Raw genomic sequence first — 25,423 nt, 5'->3', positions numbered from 1 at the left:
TCTCAACTGATAGTAATTATAGCGAACAATATGGTGGCAAGTGCCGTGACATAGCTCTGGAATGCATTGCACATAAGAAGGTTAACTGTGTTATTTGTTCTGCATGGGGAGAGTCGGAGAATACTTAACATCAATGGCAGCGTACTCACCATCTGTGCCATACGTCACACTCTCCAGCTGCTAGCTCCCCTGGCATCACTAGAGCACCTTCCATATGCGGTCACTAATTCTGCTGCTGTCCTTCCCCCAAACCAATTTTATTGAAGAAAAAATTCTACAACTGTCAAGTACTTTAAATACTATATTGGAAACGTCAGCTGTGCCAATACAGCTTTATTGCTCTACCGGTTTCGGTCCAAAAAATCATCATCACTGGAGGGGGAAGATGGACATTGGTCATATACGAATGTATGATGGAAACCGGTAGAGGGATAAAGATGTGTTGGTACAGCTGGTGGTTTACAATGCATTATTTCAAATTCTCCTAAAATATTTGTACGCTCGGAAAATTATTATTGTCGATTAGTAACGTAATACTTCACCGTTTGCTTTGTGTCACGCATAAGCAACATCATGGCACACGTATAGGATATTTCAAAGTCTTTGCGACAAACGTCCAGCTGTAACGGATCACGTGATGGGGAACAACTTCAATTACAGACGAAATGTTCGTCGACACTTCCCAAGGGCGCTAGACATCGTTTAAGACTGATTATGTGCCTAAGAGGCGACAGGACGTATCCAGTCAGCAATGATCATATACAACGCGCGTTTCCCATCATCCCCTTATCTAGTCCGTATGACAGGCGATAGGCCTAGCAAAATTGAAGTTTCTGATTCGCTTCTAAAATATGTCTCTCCACTTAGATACACTCATTCTTATGGTTTTCTTGTTACAGGGGTAGATAGTTTGCTGTACACCTGGTTAGTGGACCCCGCTAGATCGTTGAAATCACGTCATACCAGCGCTGGCGAGTACTAAAGGGCGTCTCGCGTCGCTGGGAAGATTCAGCCAACATGTTGTCTCTAATAAAAGTTGTTCTCCATGACGTGATCTTTGATCGCTGGATGTTCGCCAGAAAGACTTTGAAGCATGTTGTATAGTCTCGCTATATGTGCATAAGAGGAGAAACAATCCTTAATGTTCTACGTGTTACTGGAAGAGTGCGGTATGGAAAGATGTAAGTGGTCGCGTGATCTGTCTGCTAATCACAAGTATGAAGGAAAATTAGATATCGTAGTAATCAGTCGCTTATCGCTTGTAACTGCCGAACAGTCTGATGAACTGCATGCGACGAATCGACCATGTGTGGATGGCTACTTGGTTGCCCCTCACTTGTCTAGTTGTTAATATCATTATCTAGTTATGACTGATTTTGCTATTCCCAAGCGAGGTAAGGACTTTACGTTAGAAACTGTTGATATTTAGGCACCACAAACCATTTATATTAAGAAGGATCGCGTTTATACTCTTACATTCTGCAGTGAGCAGCCGGCCGGAGTGGCCGCGCGGTTAAAGGCGCTTCAGTCTGGAACCGCACGACCGCTACGGTCGCAGGTTCGAATCCTGCCTCGGGCATGGATGTGTGTGATGTCCTTAGGTTAGTTAGGTTTAAGTAGTTCTAAGTTCTAGGGGACTTATGACCACAGCAGTTGAGTCCCATAGTGCTCAGAGCCATTTGAACCATTTTTTGAGCATTCTGAAGCTTGTGCGATAGAGTAAGAAATTGAAGGGAAGTTTATAGTAATTGTAATAATTCACTGGGCTAGAGCTGTTGATTTTGACATATATATGAAACAACCAGACATAGTGACGATGTTTGTAGCTTCTAAACAAAATGGCGTAATATTAAATAGACATTTTAGCTTAAATGTAAATCGCGTACCTAACACATTCTAAAATGGTACTCGAATCTCTTGTAAATTTCATTTAATCTATGAAATAACATTTTTTTAATTTTAAAAAAATTTGATGCGTGGAACGCAGATATTCCCCCTTATATAATTAAAGCACGTCAAATAGTTTAGGGTTGCTTTCTACAACCATCTTCTGATCATCCAAACCGTAAAAAAGCTGTGAACATGCACTAAAAACTATCATCATTGGCGGTAGTCAAGCGTTTACGAGTATTCATAGTCTGGGTCAACAAGACTATGACGTTATTTAGTTACTAACATCGTCGTGAACGAGCCAGGTTCTAAACAATAATCTTGCAAGATGACGGTAATAACAGTAAAAGACAAATGGTCCATTGCATTAGTAAACACTACACCAAAAGCTCATTATTTGCAATTGCGCAGCAGGTATTATAGTCAGAACAATATGTATAACGGTTACAATGGCAGGACTTTTTGAGAATACAGAATAGTTCATCCAAAGCAATACGAAGAGAAAATATATGATATAATTCGGCTTAAAGAAATTGAACAAGAATTTATCAAGAACAACACCAGAAATTTTTCCAAAATTTTCAAAGAAAACCTAACAGGGTATCAACCACCTAATCTGTGCTTTCGCCGGCCCGGTGGATCACTGAGAACCAACCCTAAAAGAACTGTCAACTTTTAGCTAAATATTTCACTCATTTCTCAACAAAGAGCCTCCGACAGAACAACTTGATTGCGAAAAACTCACATCCAATCCCGATTCAAATACACCAGTACTTAAAGAGGTAAAGGAAATAATCAATTCTTTGAAGAACAACTAGTCTCCAGGGAAGACGGAATCACAGCAGACAATAATCTCACACAAGCAACCCACAGAATTATATCAAATATTTGGGAAACTGAACAAATACCTGCAGAGTGGAAATGTGCATTAATTCATCCTCTACACAAAAAGGTGCAAAAACCGATCCAAATAATTACAGGGGAATTTCACTGCTCCCTGTAACATACAAAATTCTTTCAAAGGCCCTGTTAGACAGCTTAGAAGAACAAGCGGACTGACCAGTTAATAGGGGAGTATCAGGCAGGGTTTCGCGAAGGTCGATCTTGCATCGAACAGATATGGAACTTGAAAACAATTTTGCAAATGAGAATATGTAGAAATACTGTGGTAACGTTTGTCGATTTTAAAAAAGGTCAGTTATTCAACAGGCATTAACAGATACAGCCGGCCGTTGTGGCCGTGCGGTTCTAGGCGCTTCAGTCTGGAACCGCGTGATCGCTACGGTCGCAGGTTCGAATCCTGCCTCGGGCATGGATGTGTGTGATGTCCTTAGGTTAGTTAGGTTTAATTAGTTCTAAGTTCCAGGCGACTGATGACCTCAGAAGTTAAGTCGCATAGTGCTCAGAGCCAGATACAACCTCCGAAGTTAAATTCATTGGAGAAATGTCAGAAGCATTTCATATCCATACTGTTGTTCGCCAAGGAGATGGAATGTCCCCCCTTCTACTTAACATGATTCTGGAAAAAATTGTGAGAACGTGGAAAAAGGAAATAAAGGGAATTCAGCTTGGGATTAAAAAAGAGCTGCATTGGAAAAGCTACACGAAATCTCACAGAAAATTGGGTTACAAATCTCCTACGAGACAACACAGTATATGAAAAACAAACCTGTAATTAATCTCCCCATTACTACCCAGTACGGGAAAGTGGCACAGTTTGCCCACTTCAGATACCTGGGAGAGATAATCCAACCATCAGGACTGAACTCAATAGCCAGTAATGATAGAATCTCCAGATTACAAAAACCGTATAAGCTCACTTGGAATCGCTATAATAAGAAATCTATTTCTGTCAATGTGAAACTAAGACATGACGACACAGTAGTCCTACCAGAAGCACCTAATGCTGCAGAAACTACAGTGATTCATGGTCATACGAAGATCAGAGACATTGAAAAGCAGGAAAGAAAAATTCTGAGGAAAATATATGGACCAGTATTTCGAGAAGGAACTTGGATGAAGAGGCCAACTAGAGAGACGTACAAAGACATAGAAACAATAACAGACACCATTAGAAAGAGAAGGATGAAATTTTATGGGCATATCAGCAAGATGGATAAAAGCAGGCTCACAAGGCAAATCTTTGAGAGAGTAAAAAACAAGGCCCGGTGGAGCACTGAAACAGAACAATAACTTGGGATCACAAAATGCAATAGAAACGATAGAGAACAGTTTAGAAACATTGTAAAGAAACACACATTTAAACAAGAACACACGGAGAACAGAACGTGAAAAAGGTCGTCGGAAGAACGCAAGAGAGAAGACAGTGAACGTATGAAGAGAATTTGAGAAGAACGAAGAAAGAAGAAGAAATCATGACTAAAGTTCAATCGCTCTCTTAAAATGGAATAATTGGAAATAATAATAATAACAACGGCTACAAGAATTGTCAGCTGTTCCATAATCTGCAAACCAGTGACCCAGCTTTCCGTATAAAACAGCCATCCTTGCCAAATTTGCACAAGTTGAAGGATAAAGATGAAATACCAGAAGCCCAAACAGCAGACACAATATGTTAAAAATAAGAATAAAAATATACACAACAACTTTGTTTCAATGGAAAGTGTGAAGTATCCTGTAACATAGCCTACACTTCCCAAGGAAAGTGTTCCAAAACAAATTTAATGAATGTGATTTCCAACTTTCCACTTATTTTTCTCCGAGTATTAGTCGAAGCACGGAGAGGAATTGCTGTTCCTACTAAATATAACGGTTCGTTTTCAATAGGACGAAATCACGACGTAATAATATTCGATACACTGGTTTAAATCGCTTGGAACATCACTCGTGTGACGGGTTCGAAGCGAGCGACCGATTTCAGGCGATTATAGCCCATATTTGCGTTTCCTCAAAGCGACGTCCGCACAGGGTGTGGAACGAAAGAGTGCCACGCTTACGTTCTAGCTTTCGTGGGTCGTGGATAGTTCACTCGCACTGAAGCATCTACCAAAATTAGACTCACCTGAGCGCAGAAAGCCTAGCGCCTCGTACAAAGTAGTACTGCAGTGATTTCAGTTTTGGCTCTTATTTAAGCGCATATAATGAATCAGGTGGTGGGACCGGAAGAAACACGAAATAAATTCCCAACAACAGAGTTGACAAGTCGGATTGTGTTCACTGGAGAACGAAATGACGAGCTGGTAGAGTATCTGTGGTCAATGGAGAAGACTTTTTAATTGTTGGATTCATTGCCACATTATTAGTCCGTCAACAAGCAGAAGGAAATGACTTAATACATAGATCTGATAATGGAATTTGTCTGTTTGGTCTATTCGCAAACCAGAATATGCATCTGGTGTACAATCGATGGGATTCAATAATAACAGTAACTGCACTAATACCATAAAAATTTTCTTATTCCATTCTGTCCCGTCGGTGAGGCAGAACGGGGATATGCATGCACTTCTTTGGACAAAAAAATGTAAAACAGTACGTAGCATCATGTGATTATGATTATCAGGTAAGAGAATTAGTTTATACTACAAGGTGATTTTTTATACCTTTAAGAAGTCTATTTCTGTGCTCCCTTATTGTTATACAAAAATTGTTAAACATTAAGTATTCCATCACGCTCCGACTTTCCCTACTACTATGAGACAGGTAGTAAGCGAAAAACAAAACTTCAAGTTTCTTTACAAAATTTAGCTTTAGGAGCCTTTTTGAAGAGTCGGGTATTTTTGCTTCGTGTCCCAAAAAACCCACACAACACTAGTTTTTCTGCACACGTTCCAGAAACCGCAGGGTTTCAGTATCTTGTAATTTTATCACCCGATGCACTGTTGACATGATGGAGGCAAATTCGTGACCAAAATTCAAACAGGTCTGATATGACGCGTGAGCCCTGGCTAGTGCCTGTGACGGCATAGGCTTTCACACGCCACGTAGTACATGAAAACATACCTGACGCTAGCACGCCGCCCCTACTAGGATCGCGCCTTAACCCAGACGTCTAGTGACTGGCGTTGTTGCCTGTGGATCATGGGGTCCCGGGTTCGATTCCCGACCACGTCAAGGGTTTTCTGCGCCCAGGGACTGGGTGTTTGTCTTGTCCTCATCACTTCATCACAATTCCGAAAAATGGCGAGAAGGGACAGTGAAAAGATTCGAAATTTGTATAGGGGATGATAACCATGCGATGGTGCTCCCCACAATTAAAATATCATCACCATCTTAATCCAGTCTAATCAAATGACTAGCTGTAGTTGCATGATGTTGCTTTGGCCTCGACCTCAGCTCACAGATGCACACTCCGGTGTATGAATGCATGGAGTTCGATTTCTGGCTAAAAAATGGCTGTAAAGCGAAGCAAAGGTCTGTGTGTCATTTGGTAACTGCTTTGAATAAACAATCAGGATGAAGAAGAGAGTAGTTTGTGATGATTATGTGGTTTACAGAAGCTTGAGATAGTATTTTCAACTGTGATAATAAAGTAAGTCACTTGTCATTCAGTCATTCATATTCTGCACAACGACAACCAATAGTTCAAAGTGAATCTACGTCTGAAAGTAGTGATGAAACTCATGATAACAATGAGTGTACACCGGCCAGCTCGAAACTTGTTTATAATATTACGGACAGACAGGCAATGTTGTAGGCTCTGTAAGACAAAACAGAAGAAAATTTGCCTCGTGACATCCCTGAAACAAAATTGAAACGCAGTGCATTGTGTGTGAATTGGCACGATAACAAGGATTCCTGGTTTCTGTCTAGGAAACATGAATCTGTTGACATGATGGAAACAGGCAGACAACAAATTAGTGGTGATAAAACCCAAATGTGTCCTTGAATATCAGAAGGGAACGCGCGGCGAATAACGTCAAGAGCAGACGAAAGCTCTTTTTTCAGTCACGCGACGCACAATTAAGGAGTATAGAAACATATTTCTTTATCTTCTTGTAATGTGTATTTTTAACTCCTTCATTGTGCATCATCAGTAAAACAGAATAGATGCCTGCTGCACCGATTCAGGACAAACGCCACACAGCAACAGTTACAGGGTGCACAGCTGCTGGAGTCCTCTGTTTAACGTCACTTGGTAGTGAATCTGCTTCAAAAATTAGAATTTTTCCGTGTTAAAACAATATTTTGAGTTCTGTGAACAAAATAGTAGTTCAGTGAATCGATTCGGACGTCGGGAACATCTTTAAAAACAATTATAAATATATGTCGGTATGCGGCAACGATCGTGTTTCCGCTGTGGTCGGATGTCAAATAGCGTCATCAATATTTTGCCACTTCGAAAAGATACACTGCGTAATCGTTTTTTGAGTTGGCAGCCCTTTTAGCACACACGCTTTCAGGTGCGCCTTTGTTTTCCTTTGTATATCTATGGTTTTCGAGTGTTGTTTGTGTTCAAACTTCTGTACGTTGTTGAGTTGTTGGTGGTGTGTCATTATCGGAAGTAGTTATGCCTCCAAAAAAGTGTTTTGGAACGGGAAAACGTAAGTTTTATGGTAATGGGGTTACTTTGGGAAAGTAGAGACTGTGTAATTACATCCACAAACCAACTGCATATTATGTCGACTCCGCCAAGTGCCCCAAGACAGAAGCTAAAATACACTCACGCTCATAAATCAAGGATAATTTAGAATGTGGTGCCACGCAACATGGCACTACACAAAACTGGTGCTAATAGCATAGGCACATAGGGAACACACACGACACAGATCTGTGAGTCCACGGTATTGGTGATAAGTTGAGAGAACCCTCCCGAAACGTGCTGCAAAACGCCACTGTTTCCTGCGCATGTACATCAATATGGGATATGATCACCATGCACACGTACACAGGCCGCACAACGGGTTGCGTACTCTGAATAAGGTGGTCGAGCAGCTGCTGGGGTATAACCTCCCATTCTTGCACCACTACCTGTCGGAGCTCCTAAAGTGTCCTAGGGGTTTGAAGACATGCAGCGATAGTCGACCGAGAGCATTCCAGACGTGCTCGATGGGGTTTAGGTCTGGAGAACAGGCAGGCCACTCCATTCGCCTGATATCTTCTATTTCAAGGTACTCCTCCACGATGGCAGCTCGGTGGGGCTGTGCGTTATCATCCATCAGGAGGAATGTGGGACCCACTGAACCCCCGAAAAGGCAGACATACTGGTGCAAAATGACGTCCCGATACCTGTTACAGCTCCTCTGTCAAAGACATGAAGGGGTGTACGTGCACCAATCATAATACCACCCCACACCATCAAACCACGACCTCCATACAGGTCGCTTTCAAGGACATTAAGGGGTTGGTATCTGGTTCACGCCAGATGAAAACCCGGCGAGAATCACTGTTCAGACTATACCTGAGGTCGCCCGTGAACATAACCAGGACCACTGTTCCAATGACCACATACTGTGATCTTGCCACCAGGCTTTAAGGGCTCTCCTGTGATCAGGGGTCAGTGGAATGCACCTTGCAGGTCTCCAGACAGATATACCTTGTCTGTTCAGTCGTCTGTAGTCTGTGTGTCTGGAGACAACTGTTCCAATGGCTGAGGTAAGGTCCCGAACAAGGCTATCTGCAGTACTCCGTGGCCGTCTGTGGGCACGGATCGTGAGATATTGGTCTTCTTGTGGTGTTGTACACTGTGGACGTCCCGTACTGTAGCGCCTGGACACGTTTCCTGTCTGCTGGAATCGTTGCCATAGTCTTGAGATCACACTCTGTGACACACGGAGGGCCCGTGATACGACCTACTGTATTTGACCAGCCTCCAGTCGCCGTAGTATTCTACCCTTCATAACGTCACCAATATGAGCTCTTTGAGCCATTTTCAACACGCAGTCACCATTAGCACGTCTGAAAACGTCTGCACACTTACTCGCTGCACCGTACTCTGACATGCACCAACACATCTCTGCGAATGTGGACTGCTGCCAGTCCCACCGTGCGATGACCGCAGGTCAAATGCACCGCATAGTCCTAACCCGAGGTGACTTAAACCCGAAAACCGCCCACCAGAGCGTTGTTTCACCATGTATCAGCATTATCCTTAATTTATGAGCATGAGTCTATTTGAGTACAAAGAGTGACATTTCTATAAAATATGATCAAAACACTGTAATGGAATGCATTTCCATTATTGATGAATTGAGTGCTTTATGTTCGCTTCTAAAGAATGCTGCTGAGTGTGCGCTTTATGGAAAAGGTGGTATTAAAATCGTCAAAGATTTTGAAGGCAGTAAAGGTATGGCTAGCAACTTACAAATGTTTTGTGATTTCTGTGGGGTAACTGAAACTGGGTATTCCTCTGGATTGTGCAAAGGAAGAGTTTACAACAGAAATATCAGACTTCCATATGGAATGATGTGTATAAGGGTAGAAAAGCAGCTCAAATATTTTGTGCTGTCATGAATTTGCCCCATCTACAAGATTTCAGAAGTACACACAGCTACTTCTTGAAAGTCTTGGTCAAGTGAGTGTTGTGTCAATGAAGAAAGCAGTAGAAGAAATTGTGTAATGAAATGAAGGTGACACTGATATGGCTATGGCCTTTGATGGGACATCGTTCAAAATGGCTCTAAGCACTATGGGAATTAACGTTTGAGGTCATCAGTCCCCCTAGACTTGCCCTAGGCAGGATTCGAACCTGCGACCGTAGCAGCCACGTGGTTCCAGACTGAAGCGCCTAGCACCGCTCGGCCACAGCGGCCGGCCTTAATGGGACATGGCAGAAGTGTGGTCACCTATCATTGAATGGTGTTCTCACCGCAACATCTCTAGAAAATGGAAAGATGATTGACATAGAATGTATGTCAAAGTACTGCCATGATTGCAAAGGAAATAACCGGGATCACGTTTGTGTCCAGAATTTTTCTGGGTACAGTGGTGGAATAGAATCAGAGAGAGTTATCAGAATATTTCAAAGGTCAGAAGAGAATTATGGTGTAGGTATGTGAAGTATCTTGGAGACGGAGACTTCAAAGGGTTTTCAAATGTGTTGGAAAATATGCATTACGGATAACTGTAAAAATTGAGAAGTTAGTGTGTGTTGGTCATGTCCAAAAGGCGATGGGCACACGTTTACGTAAGCTAATAAAGGATATGAAGGAGGAAAAGCTCAGTGGTGGCAAACCAATTGGTGGTTGGGGTCGTCTTACTAAGGAAGAGGTGGACAAACTGCAGCTCTGTTATGTTTTAGCCATAAGAAGGAATCGAGACAATATTAAGCCATGAAGAAATCAGTGTGGGCTACCCTTTTCCATAAAGCTTCTACGAATGACCATCCACAGCATGCTCTCTGCGACAGTGGTGTAGCCACATGCTGTGGGTACAAAAACGCAGCAGCAAATGGTGAGACTTGTGCACACCATCACTCCCTGACATTTGAGGTATTGGATGCAATTAAGCCCATATACAGGGACCGAAGTGACACTAAACTATTGTCACGGTGCTTACATGGAAAGACACAAAATGTTAATGAATTTTTCAACCATGTGATATGGGAACGCCTGCATGAAACTGTGTTGGTTTCAGTACAACAAGATTAGATTTTTTAGATGCAGTTATTTGTTTTAATGATGGGGAAGTTAGCAGATGTGATGTTTTAGAGTTGTTGGGACTAATTCCTGGTTTCAATATGAGACAAGTACTGAATGCCGAAGGCGAAAAATGGGTTCTTGAGGCAACTAAAGAGGCCAGAATAACAAAGAGGAGCAAGAAAAGGAAGAGAGAAGATGAGGAACACACAAACCAAAAATATTATGTAACTGGAGGGTTTTACGAGCAACAGAGGTAACAGATGAAATGTAGCTTTGAACTGAATATCCCAAGAATCAAATTTTCTGACTTGTTTATTTTATACAAAAAAAAGCTATTTGAGCTAGAGGTCTGAAAATTTTTGAGAAATTTCAGGCTATCATTTGGAGAAAAGTAGGCTACAGACACCAGCTTACTATCACCAGGGGGAAAAAGATACCCTTATTAATTATACAAACATTACCTTAATTTTGATTTTCTAATTATGTACTTATAGTATAAAAACTATTGATTGATTGCATTTGATTGTAGTCTGCTTTTTAGATAACAGTGTCATAAATGTGTGCACAAAGTTTTAAGCATCTAAGAAAATTAGTTAATAAGTCTATAGACTTCAGACATAGACTGGCAAGAAACATTTTAAATCACTGATCGACATACATTTTTGTATAATAAGTTTATATCAAAGCTAATCTGATTATTCTTATACCAAAATCTACATCCTTCAAACATTTTCATTGTCCTAAAATTTGTTTTTGTTCAGAGTTCACATTACGTAGTTAGACTCTCATAAACTTCATGAAAATTCTTACTGTTTTTCCGGCCTTTAACTGGCAAGTTACCTTAAGGGCGATCTTCAGCGAGTACCGCTCCATGAGACTTCAATGCACATAACTGCAACTGAGGAAAGAAAAATTCACAAAAAGGGGTGTTGTGTGCATCTTAACAGAAAAAGGAAGTGAACGCGCATGGCAGTTGAAAAAGTGTGATGTCACTTTAAATTTAGAACAGCTTTTTAAAGTCCACCATACCCAAAGTCATACTAGCTGATATGTATTAACACTTTCGCGAAGGAACCCAACGAGAACTCGTGCAACGGCATTTAGCCAGACGGACGGCGCCCGAGTCTTACTCGTGCAGTGTGTGAAAGTTCGTAGCTGTCATTAAACTTCTTTACCTCTATCGGCAATCATGTACACTGCACATGGAAGGGTTTCTACATTGTACTACCACGTAATGTTCGAATTCTGACATGTCTGTGCTCGAAAACGAGCCTCGTATTCTGCTGTTCAAAGTTGAGGGGATAAATCAGACCAATTAACTGCTTTCTATCCTTTCAAGAGAAAACACTTCAAATTGTGGACAAAATTGTTCTTTCATTTGTTTGTAATGGACATCACGAACGCTTTCGTGCCGTACAAGGGTAAGAAATTCTTTTGCGGCACGTCAAGATATAGTCTTCTCAAGAATGAAATTTTCACTCTGCTGCAGAGTGAAAATTTCATTCCGGAAACATTCCAGACTGTGGCTAAGCCACGTCTCCGCATATCCTTTCATCCAGTAGTGCTATTTCTGTCAGTTCCGCAGGAGAGCTTCTGTAAAGTTTGGAAGGTAGGAGACGAGGTACTGGCGGAATTTGAAGCTATGAGGACGGGTCGGAAGTCGTGCTTGGATAGCTCAAACGGTAGACCACTTTCCTGCGAAAGGCAAAGGCCTTGAGTTCGAGTCTCGGTCTGGCACAGAGTGCTAGCCTGACAGACAGTCTTCTAGTTCCTGGACTGAGCAGACTTAGTGGGCAACATTTTGCCGAAAAGATACCACCTGCCGAGAAAAAATTATACCCAACACCAGTCTGCAAAGTGCGCTCCGATATCAGTAGGAGCCAAAAAGTGCAAAACACACCGAAAAGAAACGTCCTGGTGTCGTCCAAATTGTCATGTATCTCTTTATTGCCTGGGTGTTAATACAAAACACCTCTTAGCCAAATTACAACACATTTTTTTCGAAAAAAACACATTTCAGTAAAACTGTTTGAACACTGAGGTGACAAAAGCCATGGGATACCTGCCAATATCTTTTCGGATCCCCCTCTGCAGGGAGTAATGCAGCAACTCGATGTTGCGTGGACTCGACAAGTCGTTGGAAGTCCTCTGCAGAAATCTTGAGCCATGCTGCCTCTAGAGCCGTTCTTAATTGCGAAAGTAATGCCGGTGCAGGATATTGTGCACAAACTGACCTCTCCATTATGTCCAATAAATATACGATGGGATTCATGTAGGGCAATCTGGGTGGCCAATTTGTGCAGAATGTTCTTCAAACGAATGGTGAACAATTGTTGCCCAACTACATGGCGCATCGTTGTTTGGGAACATTAAGTTCATGAATCGGTGCAAATAGTGTTCAAGCAACCGAACGTAACCATTTCCAGTCAATGGTCGGCTTACTTGAGCCTGAGAACCCAGTCCGTTCCATGTAGACACAGCCCACATAATTATGGAGCCAACACCAGCTTGGGAATTGCCTTCTTCACGACTTAGGCCATAGCTCTTACTAGCTGAAATCGGGATTCATCTGACCAGGCAACGGTTTTCCAGTCGTCTAGAGTCCAACCGATGTGGCCACGAGAACAGGGGAGGTATTGCAGGCGGCGTCGCATTGTTAGCAAAGGCACTCGCGTCAGTCGTTTGCTGGCAGAGACTATTAATACCAAATCTCGACTCACTATGCTAACGGATACGTTCATCGTACGTCCCACATTGATTTCTGCGGTTATTTCAGGTAGTGTTGCGCGTCTGTTAGCACTGACAGCTATACGAAAACGCCGCTGCTTCCGGTCGCTGAGTGAAGATATTCGCCCATTGTGGTCTCCATAGAGAGAGAGGTAATGCCTGAAATGTGGTATCCTCGAAACACGCTTTACACTGTGGATCTAGGAATATTGATTTCCCTAACGATTTCCGAAATGGAATGTCCCATGCATCTAGCCCAAACTACCAGTCCAATTCCCGAGTCTATTAAGTCCCGTCCTGGTGCCATAATCACGTCGGAAACCTTTTCATATGAATCACCGAGTACAAATGTCACCTCCGGTAATGCACTGTCCTTTTAAATTTACGTATGCAATAGTACCGCCATCTGTATGTGTGGATATTGCTATCCCATGCCTTTTTCAGTGCAGAGTATATATTCTAATTTTACCACCTCAAAATTCGCCTTTCACAAATAGTTAACCAGGTTCCGTCGATTCAAATCAAACAGCACACGAATTTATTATCTTTGTAGTTACAATGCTACGATCGTCGGAAAATGTATGAAAAGCAGTCGTCTGTCCGGCTGCACCGGCCACGGTGACTGAGAGCAGCCTCGAAAATACACTACTGGCCATTAAAATTGCTACACCACGAAGATCACGTGCCACAGACGCGAAATTTAACCGACAACAAGAAGATGCTCTGACATGCAAATGATTTGAGAGTATTCACACAAGGTTGGCGCCGGTGGCGACCCCTACAACGTGCTGACATGAGGAAAGTTTCCAACCGATTTCTCATATACAAACAGCAATTGACCAGCGTTGCCTGGTGAAACGTTGTTGTGATGCCTCGTATAAGGAGGAGAAATGCATACCATCACGTTTCTGACTTTGATAAAGGTCGGATTGTAGCCTACCGCTGTTGCCGTTTATCGTATCGCGACATTGCTGCTCTCGTTGGTCGAGATCCAATGACTGTTAGCAGAATTAGGAATCGGTGGGTTCAGGAGGGTAATACGGAACGCCGTGCTGGATCCCAACGACCTCGTATCACTAACAGTCGAGATGACAGGCATCTTATCCGCGTGGCTATAACGGATCGTGCAGCCACGTCTCGATCCCTGAGTCCACAGATGGGGACGTTTGCAAGACAACAACCATCTGCACGAACAGTTTGACGACGTTTGCAGCAGCATGGACTATCAGCTCAGAAACCGTGGCTGCGGTTACCCTTGACGCTGCATCACAGACAGGAGCGCCTTCGATGGTGTACTCAAAGACGAACCTGGGTGCACGAATGGCAAAACGTCATTTTTTCGGATGAATCCAGGTTCTGTTTACAGCAGCATGATGGTGGCATCCGTGTTTGGCAACATCGCGGTGAACGCACGTTGGAATCGTGTATTCGTTATCGCCATACTGGCGTATCACCCGGCGTGATATAACGGGGTGCCATTGGTTACACGTCCCGGTCACCTCTTGTTCGCATTGACGGCACTTTGAACAGTGGACGTTACATATAAGATGTGTTACGACCCGTGGCTCTACCCTTCATTCGATCCCTGCGAAACCCTACATTTCAGAAGGATAATGCACGACCGCATTTTGCGGGTCCTGCACGGGCCTTTCTGGATACAGAAAATGTTCGACTGCCGCCCTGGCCAGCACATTCTCCAGATCTCTCACCAATTTAAAACGTCTGGTCAATGGTGGCCGAGCAACTGGCTCGTCACAATACGCCAGTCACTAGTCTTAATGAACTGTGGTATCGTGTTGAAGCTGCATGGGCAGCTGTACCTGTACACTCCATCCAAGCTCTGTTTGACTCAATGCCCATACGGCCAGAGGTGGTTGTTCTGGGTACTGATTTCTCAGTATCTATGCACCCAAATTGCGTGAAAATGTAATAACATGTCAGTTCTCGTATAATATATTTGTCCAATGAATACCCGTTTCTCATCTGCATTTCTTCTTTTTGAAGCAATTTTAATGGCCAGTAGTGTATTAAGTCTGATTCCAGAGCAATCGGTACAGTATTGTAATATGGTCCCATTGGGTTACTGCGCGTCACCACAGCATCCACCTTCTGATGTGCACAACGGTATAGTCCTCGACTATCTCGGGAGCTGCAAGCAGGGCGCCTTGTGCGATGGTGTAAGCGGCGCGTAGTCAGCCTACGCCGTCCAGCCGCTGTCCGAGAGAGCTGCCGGTCCCAGGAGAGAGAGGCCGGCCAAACGTTTGTAGGAAGGCGGGCCGGAGCTGGCCGGGGCGCTCATTTGCGTCGGCAAACAGCGCCGGCCGACCACAGACAGTGGCCGTGGACGGGGACGGCGTCGTCAAAGGCTGCCGGCATAGCCGCCACTCTCCGTAGTGTAACCGCTCCCACTCAGGGGCTGCCCACAGCTGCACAGCGCTCGCTACGTCGTTCCTCATTTCTTCTTCATCGCATTCAGGCGCCGCAGCGTCATACCGCTGTGGTTTAGCATCTACATCTCCACCAATACTCCGCAAGACACCTGACGGTGTGTGACGAAGGGTACTTCCCCCTTCCACTCGCGGATGGCCAGTGCGAAAAATGACTGTCGGTAAGCCTCTGTATTCTGTCTAATTTCTCCAATTTTCTCGTCCTGGTCATTTAGCGAGATTTATGTGAGGGGAAGTAATACGTTGTCCCAATCTTCCAGGAAAGTACTGCCTCGAAATTTCAATAGTAAAATTCTCTGTAATGCACAATGCCTCTCTTCTAGCATCTGGCACTTACTTTTATTAGGCGGCTCTGTAACGCTCGCGCGTCGACTAAACGATCCCGTGAGGAAACGGACCACTCTCTATCCCTTCTATGAATCATAAGCAATCCTACCTGGGATGATTTAGAAAGAATGTGTTCTTTTGAGGTGACTTCCAAATGGCGACAACGCTGGAGCGAACATCCACACAAAAACGCTCACACGGTTCGAGATCCAACAAAGAAGGTCGTGGGATTCGAAGTGCCACGCCAAATCTGGTCGACCATGAACCGTATTAGGACTAACGAAGGGAGATGTGGTTACACAATGAAAAAGTGTGTTTCCCGTCCATATGTTGACTGCAGCTGCCGAGCGAAGGAGCAAACAATATCTCACATTGTCAGAGAGTGCCCACGTAAAGCATTTGACAATGATCTGAGGATTTTACATCTAGTGACTCAAAGTGCTCTTGACTTCTATCCACATTTGGACACTTCCATTTTATTGTAGATTCTTTCGTGTACTTGTAAACCCAAATAAATTAAAATCGGTGCTACCTGGTAAGGGTCCCCGTCTGATCAACAGTACTCAAGAATCGGTCGAATAAACGCCTTGTAAGTCACTTCTTTCGTGGATGGATAACATTGCCTTAAGATTCTTCCTATTAATTTCAGTCTGGCATCTGCTTTTCTCTTTTCTTTTGTTGGGTCATTCCACTTAAGGCCACTCTGACTATTTACTGGTAGATATTTTACTGTAGATACTGTTTCCAATAATTTGTCATCAATATCGTAGTTGTGAGACATATAATTTATTTTCCTATATATGTGCAGTTCAAAGGTCTCTGTTGGATTCCTTTCATGTTAATTTTTTAAAAACTGTTGTCATTTATGGCATACATTCCACTTCTAAGTTTACTGTGGTGTTTCTGACTATCTGGGAGGAGACTGAGCAGTGGAACGTGTTACTTTTACACATAATCAAGAACGATCTGTCACACTACTACACTTTAAAACACATTTTATATGTAATTCATGTCACACAGTCTCATATAGAACCTACATTCGCTTTCTTTTATTGGTGTATATGATAAGATACTGTCATCCCCCTTCCATTCTGTGTGAAAGGATGAATGAGCAAATGTATTTCTAGTTGCATGCTTGATGGTAGCAGACAAGCCTGTCTGCTAGAGAACAGTAGGACCAACGTCAGAACAGGTAGCTACGCTTTCTAAAAGCAGAGAGGTTTCTATTCTTAGTATGGTCCTGTCCATCCCTTGTCATGTTGGTATAGGAAGCTGCCTCTCTAGTCACTTCCGTTTGTATCTGTTATGCACCCTTGGTAGGGGCCCAGGCCAGTCAGTCCGCGGCGAGCGTCTGAAGTGGTAAGATCTCTGGCTAAGCACGTCTCTGCGAAGTCTGTAGGACAATGAATTTCTTAAGTTCAGCCTAACTGAAAATTTAATCACCTTTATTTCAGGTTTAGATCTAAAATATCTTATGTTATCTTAAATTGCAACGCAGTGTAATTCGAGTGTGAAGTTCAGAATATCTTCCAGTAGTTGCTTTGTCGCTAGTTTGTGAGTAAAGTGGAACCACGTGTTGAGGATCCGTAACTCTAACTAAGATCATCTATCTTAAATGCGAATGTGTGTGACATTATAACGTCTCGTCTTGACAATATTTTCCAATATAGCAACTTTTCTTTATGTTCAACCCACGTGCGGTGTACTTTGTGAGACCAGTACCACGTGCTTATACAATTGTTTGACGCATCAGGTTAATAGTAAGACGATAGTAACCAGTTCGAGGTTTTTCTTTTGTAAATTGCGTTTCGATGTAATTTATTTTAATTATCAAAATTATTGTGCAGTTATGCTCTTTATGTAAACCAAGTTGACCACGTGTAGCATGTGGTGTAATCATCAAAGCAGCCCTCAGCTATTCTTTTCGGGAAGATTTCACAGAGGGTTAGTATGAATTTAGTATGCCAGTGTGTGGTAATTTCATGACGGACAGGATTGCGCTACGAACGTAACTTCCTTGGGTGAAAACTGAATCGGTTGGTTGTGCTTAATTTCCTCTTGCATATGTTTCAACGTTCTTCAAGTGTTATTTTATGAATGCAGTGTTGTATGCAGTCTCCCAGTCTTGGCTCCATATTTGATGTGTTCCGTAAGATTACAAACTCACATTTTCACAATCCTAAATAAGGCACCAGTTTAATTATGAATCAAGTTTAATATCCTGAAAATTTAACGGAACAGTGATCAATGTAAAAATAAATGTCTGAATATAAACTGATTTATTTCTTTTTATTTAAATTATATATATATATATATATATATATATATATATATATATATATATATATATATATATATCACCGGTTGTCGTAAGATGACTATTAAAAGATTATGATTAATGTTAGTCTGGGTGGCAATTTGGTAAACTAGACTGGATACCTGGTGAAATAGTTGCTCAGTAATGCAAGGTTAACTTCCCCAGATAGCTCACAGCTTGTAACCCGCTTTTATTGTCTTGAATATCAGCACCGCTTTCGGAACAAATTAATGCATCAACATTACACAGTATTTACATTCGGGGCCAACTGCCGGACAATGAGCCATTCACCAAACTTCTGTAGGTCATTTTGCAAAACGACACTGTCTTCGGGCGTTCGTACTTTTGTATGTACAACCGCATCAACTGCGAATAGACTTTAAGAGCTTCCGGCTTTTTCTACTGGAACATTAACATACGTTGCAGATAGTAGCTGTTTTCTCACACTACCTTGGTGTACTCCAGAAATTAACTTTACATCTGTCGATTTTGTTCTGCTTAGGGCGACGTGTTGAGTTCTAGCTGCCGGGAAGTCCTGAACCCAGTCGCATATCTGATCCGGAACTCGGCAAGTTCCTATCTTTTCATTAGATGGCACTATGGGGCCGTGTCAAATGCCTTCCTGGAAACAAGGAAAACGGCGTCGGCCTGAGCACCATTGTCTACAGCCCTACTGTTCTCAAGGAGATCAGAGCGAGTTAAGTAACAAGATCTCTTGCTTGCAGAACCCATGCTGATTTTTATCGAGGAGATTTTCATTCTCCAAACACGTCACAGTTCTTGATCATGGAACATGTCCTATAATTCTACAACAGATTGACGTAACGATATAGGCCTATAATTATAAGCAACTCCCCTAGGGCCCTTCTTGAAAACGGGAATGAACTGCGCCTCTTTCCGGTCGGTAGGTACCATTCGTTGCTCCAGCGAACTACGATATACTGCTGCTAGAAGGGAACCAAGTTCTTTAGCATAATATTCATAGAATCTTACAGGTATCTCATTTGGTCCTGACGCTTTTCCACTATCAAGCGATTGTAGCCACTTTTTATTGGCCGATCGGCTATATCGATACCAGCCACTTCAATGTTCGTTTGATGATTGAAAAGAGGGACGCTATTACCATTTTCCATGGTGTAACAATTTCAGAAGATCGAATTCACTATTTCAGTCTTCTCTCTTTTATCTACCCAATCAGCTTCCCGTATAATTCTGTGATATGACATTTTCTACCGCTACAACGCCTCACAGTGAGAGTCAGTAACAGCGTACAGTCATAGATTTTTACAATGAGTATTAATGTTCGCGTCTATTTTCATAATTTTATACTAAGTCCCACGTATTTTTAGAATCAGGAGGAGGAGGAGGGGGAGGAGGAGAAGGAGGAGGAGGAGGAGGAGAGAGAGAGAGAGAGAGAGAGATAGGGACAGCTTTCTACTTCTCAAATAGAGATTTTCGTTTCTGGTGCACCTTCTGGCCGTCTTGTTGGTCACGTATGACACGTTAACTTTGTGCAAGTAAAGTAAGAGACGGTCGAACTGAGCAAACTATATGACCGAAGTAGAAGCGGTTTATCTTAATCTTCTCAGATACAGGGATTTTAATTTGAAGTAGTGAACAGACGGAGTCTTCATCTCACACTTAAAAAAGAAACGCAACCTTAGACGGTCTTGATGCTGCACTGCAGTAGTAGTGTGATATTCGCTACGCCACGCTAGCTTTGAGCTACAGAGCATAATTAACTTTTCACTACTTTTGCAATTCCATATCTCTGCTGTGGGTAAGCCTTCCGCGTACCTAGGCAGCAAACAACACCACATCTGAGGTAAGCGGACCACATAACTCATAGGTGCAGGCCTTCCTGTATTTGTATGTAGCTCAACTTTTTGCATTCTGTTTGAAGTGTAAAGCCATCAATTTCGTAAGACCATAAACTTGAGTTTTTCTAATACTGTACGCAAGACAATCAAATGCCTTGGAAAGTTCACAAAAAAAATTCCCAGTGAGGATATTTTATTATTTTAGGCTTTTTAGCTGTACGTTAACAGTGATAGTGTGGATGTGTTCACTGAATGCAATGGAAGGAGTGGCAGTACGATGTTAATGCTGATCTGTTCCTGTGGCGGTGGCAGCCTCATCATAGTACCTTTCTTAATGCCCGTTTTGGTGATGGCATGGCAAGGCTCTTCCACAGATACCATTTTAGAGGTACAAAGACAATCGAATAAATCATTTACATACTTCCCCTGCACTGAGTCATCATAGGCTATGAGTCCCTTATCCAGAAATATTTAGAAAATCTCCCTGAAAAACCACCGAAATTTCGTCTCTATAAGTTCGAGCTGTCACACGAACGAGTTATTTATTCATACTATGCGCCACAGCACATGAATGAGTAAACTAAATTGCGACAGTCTCGTTTTTTGTTATCTAATATAAGATAATCTATGAAAATAAGCAGGATGTTTTAGATAAGGTGTTCTCTGTAGCTTACAAAATAAGTGAACGAAATATTTATTTAGATAGGTAAAGGTAAGAAATTTTAATCTCTCTGCGGTATTATGGACATAGTTTATTTATTTTCGAGACAGTTAAAACAACGCCTTATAATTTTTAAACAGAATATTATTTTTTTTCTGTCACGTAGCTGATTTATTTGCTTGGAATAACCAAATACCAGATAACTTGAAACAGCGAATCGGACAAGCTTGTCACTCCATCACTCCAGCAACTTTACATCTGTCAGCAGGCCGTTTAGAAGGAGCACTGCACAATGCATTCAGAAACACTTTACTTAAACGAAGGTTGCGGAATGCTTTCAAGACGAAGAAGGTTGTTTTGCTCCACGACTGCGACCTAGCTCATTCTGCATAACACAGGACACACGTGAGGTTTCTTCGGGCTATCAGATTCCTTCTTCCCCTCTCCCCGTATTCCCCTGGCAGGGTACGTGACTTCTTTTTCTTTCCCCAGATGAAGAGAACATTGCATGTCAGATATTTTCAGAAGAACAAGGTGATTTTCCAGGTGGAAAGTTACACGCACAACCAAAACGCAGACTTATAGCCTTCACGGTGTCCGCAAAGCCAGTCTTCGTTTGGAAAATCGTGTCGCATTGATAGCATATATATTGCATGTGTAGAGAAGATATAACATTATCATAAAATTTCATGCTCGCACCCTCATTTTTTCCAGGTGATAAAGGAAACTTTATAACTATGATGTGTACGTACTGACTGTATAAAACAGATCGCAACTAAGAGACAGAAAATTCATCAGTGACATCCATGGCAATGAGTCATGAAAGACGCATGTGTTTGTAATATTGTGGTAGTTGAGGTAGCTACGTCTTAGATGCTGTGAACTAGTAAAAGGTGTGACTTTTGCTTACAGCATACAACTATTTCTTTCCTATTTGAGCACAGAATAACTACCATGAGGAGATGTTCGATGAGTTGCGAGAGTAGAGAGGTAACTAAGTCTTATTGGGCACCTGTGACGTTATAATACGGTTGCTTGCACCCAGGCTGCCGCAATCTGAATTACATGTACCCAAAAATGCAGAAAGAAAAAAATGATTACACGATTACTAAGTAAGGAGTTGTAGTGAATCTCCATTCTTGATCATGCTGATTTACTAAATGCATGTGACATGACTGAAATGTTGCCCTTGTAATGCGTTGGTTTAAATAAAAGACAACTGCTTATTTGTTTACTTGAAAAAACCTAATAAATAAATTAGAGTAAAATAAGTTATTATTTCTTGAGTACATTACAAACACTGAAGAATCTTAAAGGTTTTCAGGACCTAACGATTCTGTATGCGACACCAAATAAAGGAAATGGAATATTTAACATGTATAGTTAGAATTATTATATCTGATTGACAACTGATACCAAATTTAGTCAGACAAAAGCTCATCCCTAGCAAACAATAAAGCAAAATTCATAAAAAAAAGTACCACGAAAATACTAGCTCAAATGTGTGTGAATTCCCGAGGGACCAATCAGCTGAGGCTATCGGTTCCTAGACTTACACACTACTTAAACTATCTTATGCTAAGGACAAACACACGCACCCATGCCCGAGGGAGGGCTCGTACCTCCGGCAGGAGGGGCCGCGCAATCCGTGACATGAAGCCTCCAACCGCGCAGCCACTTCGCTAGCAAACGAGACTCTGCAGCTAAGGTGGATGGGAAGGAAGGGAGAGCTGCCGGAGAAACGATTGGTTTACCAATATACAGTTGGTTGAAATTAAGACGCTCGAAAGGCTAAGAGCGTAAACTATCAAACTACCACTGTAAGGTAAACCGTGAGCTAAGATGGCAGCCGTCTCGTCGCGGGCGTGCAATCTTTGCATCACGGGTCTGCATATGCAGCAAAGCGTAGGGGCAGCGCTCCAACAAACGTATAGAATATGAAATGGTGTATGTCCAGAGTGAATGATACATGTTTTTGGGGGAAAAGTATGTCAGTTGGCGGTGCTGCATTAAATCTAATTTTACTCTGTCCAAAATTTATGCGAAGGAAAGTGGCAGCAAGCAGTAACACAAAATGTCTACCGAAATGAGTGCAAATCTTGCAAGTACGATTACGGCTCCGAGTCCTGACGTAAGTATAGTTTCAGACTACTAATTAAAAAACAATCGAACACGTGAGTTCTAACACTGATAGGCATAACGGGCAGCAATCGTGAGATGGAAAGTAGCTTCAGGTGTATCTCAGGGGAGCCTTTTGGGGCCGTTATTGTTCATTTACATATACAGAACGTCCAGAAACTTTAGGGTCACAATTATACTTCTGGCAGAGATTCCTATACCCACTTAATTGGGATCATAACATTTTTAATGAGCTCCTCAACCAGTACACGAAGGCCCAAAGGATGTCTATCACCCGTCGTGTCATTCTCCGCCTTACGGCTTCATATGGATGCGATATGGAATGTGATCAGCACATCGCTCTCCCAGCCGCTTTTCCGACTTTCCAGACCGTGGAGCCGCTACTACTCGGTCGACTAGTTCCTCAATCGGCGTCACGAGGCTGAGTGCACCCTGAACCAGTCCTTGCCAGTATCGGGAATGGAATCTGACCACTCATATAAGGAGGTGGAACGATCAGGAACCGGTGCTTGGAAACCAATATTTACACTACTGGCCATTAAAATAGCTACACCACGAAGATGACGTGCTACAGACCCGAAATTTAACCGACAGGAAGAAGATGCTGCGATATGCAAATGATGAGCTTTCAGAGCATTAACACAAGGTTGGCGCCGATGGCGACACTTACAACGTGTTGACATGAGGAAAGTTCCCAACCGATTTCTCATACACAAACAGCACTTGACCGCCTTTGCTGGTAAAACGTTGGTGTGATGCAACGTTTGCAGCAGCATGGACTCTCAGCTGGGAGACCATGGCTGCGGTTACCCTTGACGCTGCATCATAGACAGTAACGCCTGCGATGGTGTACTCAACGACGAACCTGGATGCACGAATGGCAAAACGTCATTTTTTCGAATGAATCCAGGTTTTGTTTACAGCATCATGTTAGTCGCATCCGTATTTTGCGACATCGCGGTGAACGCACATTGGAAGTGTGTATTCGTCATCGCCATACTGAGGTATCACCCGGCGTGATGGTAAGGGGTGCCATTGGTTACACGTCTCGGTCACCTCTTGTTCGCATTGACGGCACTTTGAACAGTGGACGTTACATTTAAGATGTGTTACGACCCGTGGCTCTACCCTTCATTCGATCCCTGCGAAACCCTACATTTCAGCAGGATAATGCACGACTGCATGTTGCAGGTCCTGTACGGGCCTTTCTGGATACAGAAAATGTTCGACTGCTGTGCTGGCCAGCACATTCTCCAGATCTCTCACCAATTTAAAACGTCTGGTCAATGTTGGCCAAGCAACTGGCTCGTCACAATACGCCAGTCACTACTCTTGATGAACTGCGGTATCGTGTTGAAGCTGCATGGGCAGCTGTACCTGTACACACCATCCAAGCTCTGACTTAAGGCCCAGGCGTATCAAGACCGTTATTACGGGCAGAGGTGGTTGTTCTGAGTATTGATTTCTCAGGATCTATGCAACCAAATTGCGTGGAAATGTAATCACATGTCAGTTCTAGTATAATATATTTGTCCAATGAATACCCGTTTATCATCTGCATTTCTTCTTGGTGTAGCAGTTTTAGTGGCCAGTAGTGTAATATTCTATTGGCGTACAGAGGTTACGCGTTGCAGCAACAACATTTCGCAAAAATAAGTGTTCAAAGTGGGTATCCGCACTCTCAGTTCATGCATTATGGTTCCTTCAGGAAACCACACTGTCACTGCTCGACGATGTGTTTTCAACAAAGTGCTTGTGACTGAATTACTGCCTCCTTCTCATGATCTGAGGATGATCCGTGGTAGCCGAAGTCGCTTCCAATTATATGAGATTCTGTCGCAAATTAAACCATGTTTTAAAACGTACATATTTCTGTCAAAACTGTTAATGTTGTGTGTACCCAACATCCACCCCCACGGGCTAAATCGTCGTTAACATTCCAACGTCGCTATAGTCCCTACCACCCTTCCCCAGCCCCCTCCCCCATCTTCTTCATGCCTGACACAGAACAAAACTTCCTGTAATTTTTTAACTTTTGGTTATCAGTAACCTGACTGGTTGGATGCGACCTACCAGCACTTTCTCTCTAGTTCCATTCTCTGCATCTCAGAGTAGCTCTTACAGCCAACGTCCTCAATTATTTGTTGGATATAGTCGAATCTTAGCCTTCTCCCGCCGTTCGGCCTCCACATTTCCCTCCAGTCCCATTTTTATTGTCTTAAGATATGTCCTATCATCTTGTCTCTTTTTCTTGTCTATCCTCGCCGATTCTAAGAAGAACCTTCTCATTTCTTAACTAGCTAAGTAATGAATCGATTCTTTTCTTCTCAGTATCTCCCAAAGCCCATGATTCACTTCCATACAGTTTTCTGCTCCAAAGGTGTACTCTCAGAAATTTGTTCCTTAACTTAAGACCTACGTATCTTTGGTGTTAGTAGGCATCTTTATGCCAGTAATACCCTCTTCGTCTACGACAGTCTCCTATTTATGTCCCCCTTACTCAGTCCCTCATACGTACACTACTGGCCATTAAAATTGCTACACCAAGAAGAAATGCA

Source organism: Schistocerca serialis, chromosome 5, assembly GCF_023864345.2.
Source record: "Schistocerca serialis cubense isolate TAMUIC-IGC-003099 chromosome 5, iqSchSeri2.2, whole genome shotgun sequence".
Classification (NCBI taxonomy): domain Eukaryota; kingdom Metazoa; phylum Arthropoda; class Insecta; order Orthoptera; family Acrididae; genus Schistocerca; species Schistocerca serialis.
This window is presented reverse-complemented; position numbering follows the sequence as displayed.